Below are 10,505 nucleotides of genomic sequence, written 5' to 3' on the forward strand. Positions count from 1 at the left end.
ATCTGACGTTGCGGCTTGCGGTAAATCGTCTAGGTAGATATGTTAAAACTAACGCATATACTGACTGGCTTTATTATTTTAAAACGTTTTCATTTTGACAGGGAATTTAATGGACCACTAGAAATAAAATTGATATTCTGATAGTCGGCGGGTAAGGAATCAGCTTTCCTTCCGGTGGGACTGTTGAGTTTCTTTTTTTTTAACTAACAAAAGGCCAGCGCTTGACGAGAATCATGTCCGTAAGAAAGCAATGAGGTCTAGGTTCGTCGAAAAAGCCTATTCACTCTTGCCTTGAAGGTACTGAAGTTATACGTAGTAGTAATAGTTCTTGCCAGCTTCTTCTCGGTAGCATGTGCCTTCCAAACCGGTGGTAGAGTCACTACAAACAGACATACTTGATACCTTCCACAAATAAAAAAAATATAAAACAGTGCTCACCACTGTAAAACCCGGTTACGTAACATAAATGCGTAAAAGCATAACTAACAAATAAACAGAAAAACAAACACAACAATGTTATAAAATTGAGTACAATACAATTCTATACCTTGTTTTTTTATACTTATCTTTTTTTATGTACTTTTTGTGGTGTGCATTAAAAGTATATTTCATTTATTCATTCAAAAACTTAAATTCGCATTTGTGCCGCGATCAGCGAGACTTAAAGGTGGAGTAAGCCAATTTCATAGCCGCAAAAATCTAAACAGCTAACATTTTTCGCCAAACCCGAGATTCAAACTCAGGACCTTGTGATCCCGTGGCTAAATTGCTAACCACTAGACCATGGCATACAAGTTACATATAACAATGTAACATACTATATCAATCTCAATTTTTCCTGTGCGCCGATAAAAGTTGAATCCCTTCACCGAATTAAAATTGGCCACCCCAAAAGTGTCATAAAACCGTCACAGGGCATCTTACATGTGATACGAACTGTGCGCGCGGAAATTGAAACTGGATCTCGGGTGCGAATTGACAACTTTGATCACCAGCAAAACCGTTACGGGGATTTGTTCGTCCCTCGGAAAATGCTACGAGAACTGAAAGGTTTATCTTATTTTGGGATCCCCTCAAACGAAGTGCCATTTATGTGAATGGCGAATAGACTATAGTGCTTCCTTATATCGGCAATTCTGTAGGTATTGTGGTGGAAACATGGACAAATTGAGAGAAGAATGGGAAGTCGACACTTATCAGTCAGTCTTGATTATATACGGTAATTTTTTTGTCGTACAACAGTGACCTAGGTAATCTGTTCGATCACTTCGTCAATTATCCATTGGTAAAAAAAATTGAAAGAGTTGTGTAAGAAGCACCCTATATCGAGTGTCAGTGACGGGGCGCGGTGGTGGTAACAATTCAATCTACTGCGGTGGTTTCATGAAGCAGCAAACGCGTATGATAGACAATATACGATTTTTTTGTATAAATGTACATGAACAAATGCCGCTATAATACGCCTCGCTAGTCTGGCGCAATATGTCGAGGTCATCGGTGACGCGAACCCATAAGTTTGTCCTCTACCCAAAAGCTGCTTAAAACGACTCCAGTTTCCACTTTGAAATTTATATTATGAACCTACACATGATATTATCAGTATAGTATCTATACGTGTAATCTCTGATCTCAATTCTCTAAAATTTAACATGAAATCTTACTCGCAATCTTGAGATAGTCAGAGTAGATTTTAGTAGTTGTATCAAAGTGCAACTTGGTAGTGGAGTCATGTAAACTCTATGTCTAAGTCAAAGCAATAATGAAGATGTTCTGAGGGGCGCCGCTTAATTACCTTTCAAATGAGGTCGTGGTGGATCGAGTTGGTCCCCAGAAACAATAATGAACCTGTCGATTAACGAGCGTCTTCAGAGTGCGGACTGATTCTAGATAAACTTCTTTATAAACTTGGAAGTAATTGAAATTTAAGATAGCCATAAAGTTTTCGGGCGGTAGACGTGACTGGCGTGTTAAAACTTAGTTACAGCCAGAAGTAAATCAAACTCTGAACTTATTTTTTTTATTCCATTTTATTTCAACTTTTATACTACGTAATTTGTGTAGTCATATTATAGACATACTTGTTTTTCATTATAATTTTAACGATTGGCGAAGTAGCACCACTATAACAACTCAACCTGCGTATAAATATATATATATGTGGAAACTATGTAGAACTTCTAGGAGGGAAACGATCTAAGGTTTGTTTAACTTTTTAAATTAGGTTAGGTACCCATAAAATTACATAGGTAGTTAAAAAAAAAACGAGTCAAAAGAACAACGAATAATATGGCAAAAATCACAGCCCCTTTTCCGGAAACGGCGTATATCCGGAATATCTCTCGGATGAAAACCTTAGTGCCAACTGTAGGAAGAGGTAGCGGTCTAGAAGTTGTGCAGATTTCAGGTTTTTCTTGTTGGTGACGAACTCAGAAGTGGCACTGGCCTCCTTTACGGTCCGGCCAATATGGCTGGGTGCGTACGTACGACACGACATGCGAAAGTCCCATAACAGGCATTTGCCGTTTTGCCAAGGGACGAGCGTCAAGCTAACAGACAAAAAAAACAGACAGAAATTGTTACCCAAATAAGATTCCCTAAAATATAACAATATAACACATTGCTTGAGTTTTAGATTAAAAGTTACTAGGCTATCATAACAATGCATACAATAATTAGCGTCACTACTCAGTTAGCGCTTAGGGATATTTATTTAAATGGAAAAGGACAACTTTTGATTTTTTTGGCGACCTTCTTTACTTTGAGGGAGGGGCCGCTTCTGATGAATTTAACTTGTAGTTAAGCTACTGAGAACTATTATTATATTCAAGCAATGTGGGAACGATATCCAAACTGCCGCTGGCAGACATGCCGAGTTGTTTGAAAGTAAGTCTTCGTAGTGGTGCCGTGAAGTACTGAAGCAATAATGAAGATGTTGTGATGAGAGCCGTTTAATTAACTTCAAAATGAGGTCGCGGCCGCTTCAAGCACAGTCTGCGGGTAAATAATAATGAGTCTGTCGATCGCCGGCGCCTTGAGGGAGCGTTAAGTAATTTATACTTAGCGCTTAGAAAAACTTGGAAGTCATTACCGCTATAAATTCTCAAAGATTATTTTCCATGTTTTTTTAATGATATTATGATTAAAATAAACACCTTATACTTTCATACTAATCAATCATCATACTCAACAATCTATTATCGGTCCACTTCTCTCACTAAGAAATGAGAACATCGTAAGATAACCTGCATGCCTGAGAATTCTACATAATGTTCTCAAGGACGTTTGAAGTCCACATAACCTCACTTAGGCAGCGTGGTGAGTAGTGGACCGTTTATGAGTTCGATGGTGATGATGATGAATACCTACTTCTTTACTAAGTAGCATGTCGGTTAGCATGCGGAAAGTTGTATATAGCCTGATTTAATAACTTCCAGGCACAATTCTGTACGAGCTGAACATCCTATTACTTTAACGCTGATAGTATGGGAATAGTTCAACCAATTTAACCTCATATTGTTGAAAGTTATTAAACATCCCCGCACGGACCGCTTCTAAAATTGACTTTTACCAACACAGAGTTCATGTTTTAGAGCACTTGATGAACTGAATTCACTATTTTAATTAAAAAAAAAAAACCGTGTGAGTTGGTTTTCACAAGATAAGTCTCAGTACCAAGGTCGGAAATGGAACACTACACAGTATTAACATTATGTCATTACTACAAAAAATAATATAATAAAAAGCTGTTATAGCCAAGTGGATAAGGCTTCAGATTGGTGGTGGGGGGGGGGGGGGGGGGCAGGTTTTTTGCACCGCTAAATTTTCGGAGTTACGTGCGTTTTTAATTGTTTTTAAACATCGTGAGGTAACTTTAAAGTAACCATGCGCTATTGTGGGCCGGTAATGTGTTAATGCATCTCTTTTCATTTATATTTTTTGTTGTTATAGCGATAACAGAATCTGTCCTGTACCGAATAAAGGGGACAGACGGACAGTTCAGGCTTAGTAATAGGGTACCGAGGGCGGCATTGTCTCTACTAAAGCTGTAAATATGCTTGATTTCTATTGTATTTGTTACAAAATAAATATTACAAAATGACACATATTTTCTACGTTTGCAGAAGTGGTTCTCAATTGAACGAAGATTTAAAAGGATCTTAATTAAGTTCTTGTACCTTATTAGCAATCTCGTTTCATTAAGCAAATATTTCCAAGAAATAAAATTCACTTGGAAGTCTTTTGGTGCGACTTTAAAAGGCCACAAATGAATTTTATGAAGGTCTTGTCAGTAAAGGCAACGAGGAACGGGCGGCTTGAATCGTTTTAGACCAAATATCTTTCTTTTATTCAAGGCGGCCAAGATTTTAATTTTAACTTCTTTCGTTTGGAAATTCGAATTGCAATTCTGTCGTGGCCCACTGATATATTATCAAAATTAAGCTTAATTTGCTATACTCCGCGAAAAGCAGGAGAATCTGTGTGGTGTAATTTATAATTTCTTCAATCCTTATACCCCACACCAAACAGATCCTCGGCAATATACCCTCTACGCACGTTTCGCTCCGAAACCGGAGCATCATCAGGAGATGTTGACTTTACAATGAATAATTGTTAAGTGACTACTAACTGTTAGTACTTTATACAGGGCACGGGTTTTCTTTTAGAACGAGAAGGGTTAAGGCCGTAGTCCTCACTGGCCAAATGCGCACACTTATTTTGAGATCATTATGCAGAGACTATTTATTAGGCATCATAGAGTTTTTCTTTACCGTTAAAAGAAGTGTTATTTAATTTGCTTAAATATAAAAAAAACACACATAACTCCGAAAAGATAGACGTGCGTGGGGGGAGCGAGTTAGATCCCGGGGATCAAACTCGCTCCCCCCAAAGGGTAACAAAAACCCTAACCACTAGTTATGTCCTCTGTACTGTAATATATATCCTCGAAAACGATGCCTTCATCCCCTTGATAAAAGTACAGGACATAGATGCGCGCAGCGTAATAAAAGTGAGAGCATCCGGTATCTAAAGACAAAACAGTAATGGGCAGAGTAGGTACCTATCTTTTGATGTGAAATGGCTTACAACACTTCGCTTTACTCTGTAATGCGTCCGTTGTCAATTTAATGATAACAAGTGGCGCATCGCCGGTAGGGCTAATGTAGATAAAAGCTTTACTTGATGTTACTTATTTAAATGTGAAATACTGTTGCAACAATATAAATACCTACAACTTACCTGTACGGAGTGAGAGTTACAAAAGTGTAGAATATAAAATGCGAGAAAATGGTTTTTTTATTCGCCTACAAGTTAGCCCTTAACTGCACTGGCACTACATCTTAAGTGATGATGCAGTCTAAGATGTTAGTGGGCTAACGTGTTAGGTGTGCGGCAGTTATGTTAAAGCTACACACACCTTTTATTTGATGACTTAACGGCCAAAGCTTCCTACTGTACCGTACCAGCGGAGATTCAAAAATTATATATTAAACCAAATTGCATCTGCCGGGGATCGACCCGGCACCTCCGCTTATAGGAACACAGCGCTCGCCACTTTGCCATGGAGTTCGTGAAAAAAAATATGGTCAGAAGTTGGTATTATATTTCATTGGCAATTGTAACTTGTATAATATAAAATACTCTGTTCAAATTACATATGGTAGACATTTAATTACTATCAATGGAAGCTAAAAGTCAATCTAAATATATAAGATAGAAAACCAACTTACTCACTGACTTATCCTGAGATTTCGTGGATGAAGCCAACAAACTTGAAGTTTACGGTCGTAAATGAACCTACCTAAGTTCGTGAATGTTAAATGTTTGCATGCTCAAAATATTATTGATAAATTAGAATAAGGTGTTTATTAATATATAATGTATGTAAAGTATTTAGATTAATTATTAGTATAATATAAGTATTTTGTTTAAATATTATATACCCTACAGTAAGTTCTTCCTAGGATGTAGGTGTCAGCTAAGAAACTTAGCTGGAGATAAGCGCAGGCGGTCCAAAACGGTAGTTCTAAACAAACGCAGTTCCAGTTAGGTATATAATGTTTCTCGTTCAATCAAACAACGAGCTAAAGTCGATAGGAGCGCGCTAAGTAGCTTTTTGCTATCTGTCTCAATGAATACTAGTTTTTAAAAGACAAGAACGCTGGCTTTGTTCCAATAGCCCGCCCAATAACGAAGCGTAAGTTACGACTTACGTAAATCTGCTTTATTGAATGGTGATTTGACTACACTGAGAGGTCGTCATCAAAATCACTACTGAAGTAGCAAGCTCGAAAGCAAGCGTAGCTTGTGTTATGGATTCTAAGATCACTGATGAACGTTTTTATGAATATTACCCATAAATATCTACTTATAATATGCAGATGTACACCCAATAATAATAGTTTGGACTTTGCCCATTTTTAACGGGTTTTAACTTTGTTGGGGAAGAGGCTTTCCTTACTTTCATATATTTTTTTAAACTTTATCATAATAATCATTTTCATTTCAACAACCGATAGCCGTCGACTCCTACACATAGGTCTACTATAAAGACTTACACATTCCATGGAATTGTGTCGACCACGTGCAGCAGATCTCTGCTACTCGCTTGTAATTTAAACAACATGAAGTAATAACATACTTTTTTAAATTAGCGCTTTCAAACATACAGTATGCATTAATTATACAATTTGATTTATACATTACGATTATGTTATAACGTCACGATTTTCAATATAAAAGATGCACCTCACACCGCACGTATATTTGAAGAGCATTGAAGATGACATCAATTTACGATAGAAGATTCGCGGAGAGAATTTTTCCCTATTTGTCTCAATGAATTCTAGTTCCCGAAGACAAGAAGCGTTGGATTCCTGCCAATAATCCGTCCAGTAGCGAAGCGTGAGCTAAGTCTGACACAAATCTTCTTTATTGAATTGCGATTGTCTGTTTTCGAAGTTTGATGTATTTAAAGGTGATCTTTGAATGTTTCTGTTTTCCAGTTTCAAATAGGTAACAGTAAGAAATAAAACAACGATAAATACCTACTCTGAAAACAACAACCTACTTTTACATTAGACTTCGGCGGAAGAAGGAAATGGTAATGTTTTTGATAAGCTAAGTATTATGAATATCGTTTTAAAGAAAGACCTAGCCTTAGGGCGTGGCTGGCCAAATAGATAAAAGGCTGGATACTGGTGAAAATTAATAAATTATGCCTATATACTCCTTCCAGGTATAGGCCATCAGCCAACTCAATGTCACAAGTCTCCTGGCAAGGTGGCCGGCTAGGTAGGTAGTTATCAGTATTTTATTTAATGCGTGGGTTATAAATGTACCATGAATTACTAAGATTCATGGCTGTAAATAGATGGAATTTATGTTTCAAAAGTTTCTGCTAGGTATTCTTGGAACAAACAATATTTGTATTTTTAACCTTCATTTTCAGGAAAAAGAAATCTCTCCGAATTATCTAAACGTTACTCAGTCACGCTGCGTGCGCCTTTCTGAGACATTTGCATTTATGAGATTGTTCTTGCTTGATTTTTCTCCGAGTACATACTAGTACCACCGTACACTGTTTCCCTATTAGATGATAGTAAAACGTCCAATACTCCTTAAGATTGTATTTACTAACTTTTATCTAGTTTATAAAACATGATTATAGTTGGGCAATTTCTTATCGTCTTACATCCCATAACAGGGATCCCAAAATGTGTCTAAAGCTTATATTTATTATGTAACTCCCTATACCTTATACAGGCATATCATTGGTATTTTTTAAATTAATATTAACATTAATATACTTAAAAGAAAGTAATGATTAATAATTACTCGGTGCAATGAGAAATAGATATTTTAGTAGGTAAAAAACATTTTAAATGTAGCAAACCTATACTTTTAGCGAAATAACTTTCATAAAAAAAAAGCAGTGACAACCATAACAGCAGCTGGGTTTACAAAATAGTTCAATGTACACGTCGTAAAAATATTTTACTTAATTAATGATTACTGAAATAGACGTAGTAAATTTTGTAACTATTTCTCTATTTCTCCAATGTTCGTTTTCATTAACGACGAAAGAGGGAATGTTTCAATAACTAACGCCTAATCTAAAGAAATTTCTAATCACTCATCTACCGTTCACCAATAGTTATCACCTAAGAGTTGGTAAAACTTTTCTTTTCGATTAGGCATATTAAGGCGATGCCTACCTAGGTTTAGAAAACTGGCTTAAGTTCAGTAGTAGTGATATTTATAATGGCTAGTTGTAAAGGGCTTATAAGCTTTGATAGATAATAGTTCGCTGACCAAAATGCATAGCTCAGTAGGTTTAAAAAATCAAAAACCTACTAGGTAACTTGATTTTTTTTATCAATTTTTTTTGACATGTTTTATATAAATCCCACCCAGAAGAAGTAGGTATAATCGCAGGCAATCAGACGCTCAAAAATGTTGGCGACACGCGACCATCGCAATGAAATTTGCATGAATTTGTAGTTTTCTTGTTATTATACGGGAGTTATGAGATAGAAAATTGTTTATTTATAGCCTATTTTTGAACTGAAATGCTTGCCAAAAACGACTCCCGTATTTATAAGTAAGTAAATAAATTACGGAATATATTGAATTCCAGTCTAGATACATAATAAGGCCAGGTATAAAAACTTGAGGGTGGTGGCGATATCTCGTAATCAGCTGATTCCACTCATTTTGCAACGGTTAAACAAGTCGGTAACTAGACAGGTGACTGACTTATTCATCCTTCGCGCTATGGAACCACCTGATAGTTATAGCTTAGTTGCCAACACGGATTAGAGCAGCGTGGAAGGTTTATAAGTTTTGATGTCCGTTTTCACTAAATATAGGAAATGGTTTGATCGGATGCCTAACTATTTAGGTACCTAATGCCTCAAGAAAAATCGTTTCACCAACTCTTAAGTAATGAAAAACGACGTTAGGCACCAATAAAGTTGCGACACCGATTCACCATTGCGCACTTGACAGATAACAAAAATTAAATTCAGTATTTCCCGCTTTACAATTAAAATAAAATATAAACTGAATTTAAATTTTTTTCTTTCATTTTACGCTGCGCATAAAAACATGATTAACTGATTATTATTCTTTTTAATTACTTCATCTAATCAAGCGGGCCACTACAGAGCAAGGGTCTTCTCGCGCAACGAGGAGGGCTTAAGGCCGTAGTCCACCACGCTGGCCCAGTGCGGATTGTTGGACTCCACACACCTTTGAGAACATTATGTAGAACTCTTAGGCTGACGTTGAAGTAAGGTGATATTTTCAATTGCTAAAAACGCACATAACTTAGAAAAGTTAGAGTTGCGTGCTGGGATTCGAACTCGGCCCCCCGAAAGTGAAGTCGAGCTCCTAACTTATGCGCTATCACCGCTTCGTTATTTAAATTACTTTGGGTTTTTAGACAACGACCAACGTAAATGATCTGGACATCATCATCATCATATGGACCCATTGCCGGCCCGCTACGGGGCATGGGTCTCACAGTGGGGAGGGTTTAGGCCGTAGCCCACCCCAGTGCGGATTGGTGATGTGCGATAATATAGACCAACACCGATTTGTTTGTTGCATTTGTTTGTATAAATATTATAATAACTACTTTACATTTTAAAAACTGTATGTACCTACATTCTTGTGAATAAATTATTATTATTATTATTATTATTTGTGGCCAAGGGCGTCGTGCCATTGTTCCCTTTGCGGTATGAAAGTGGCCTTTCTCCAGCAGTGGGACTTTATAGGCTATTGATGAACAAAATGTTGTTTTGTTGCTTGCGTGAAAATATCATGATGATGGTGGTGTTTTGATACTGTGGGTAGGCCTTAGATCAGTTAATCGAGATTTCGCGGGTGGAAGATTAATAACACAGATACCTACATACTAATTCGACATAGACCCGCGCAGTTCGTGTTCATTGTTTATAGGTAATGCGATATGTGTATTTGAGGATATAGTTTCTGTCGACGCAAAATTTCCGCTACTAGCCATGTCTTCGCCAACTGGCCAATAGTCACGTTTCTGCCACCATTCGCCGACAGTTCGCTACGCGCCACGTGTCCGACGCTCGCCTTTTTACAAACCGCTTATGGACGACTTACCTGCTCTCAATACGTTAAAATTAAGGCAATTCAATTTATTATCTTACGAATATGTAAAAGCGTAATTGTTAAATGAGTTTTGTCTGAACAAATAAATCTTGTTAAGAGGCATAGCCTACTTTACCAAATTTTTCTGCTCCCTAATGTATTTAATGTGGTATTATGTAAGAATTAAATTTTCTCTTTTTGCTTTTCATCTCTTTAAGTAATACGTTATGACGGAAGTTAAATTAAGCGTCGCTTCCATTTTAGTACTTGACTGACGATTAGGTATTAGGAGATATTTTTTTTCTTGATTGTTCAAAGAAGGAAAGAATACATAACCAAAACACTGCTCCGTCTTTAGAAACTAAACCGTTTATGTA

Source organism: Pararge aegeria, chromosome 14 (assembly GCF_905163445.1).
Source record: "Pararge aegeria chromosome 14, ilParAegt1.1, whole genome shotgun sequence".
Lineage (NCBI taxonomy): Eukaryota > Metazoa > Arthropoda > Insecta > Lepidoptera > Nymphalidae > Pararge > Pararge aegeria.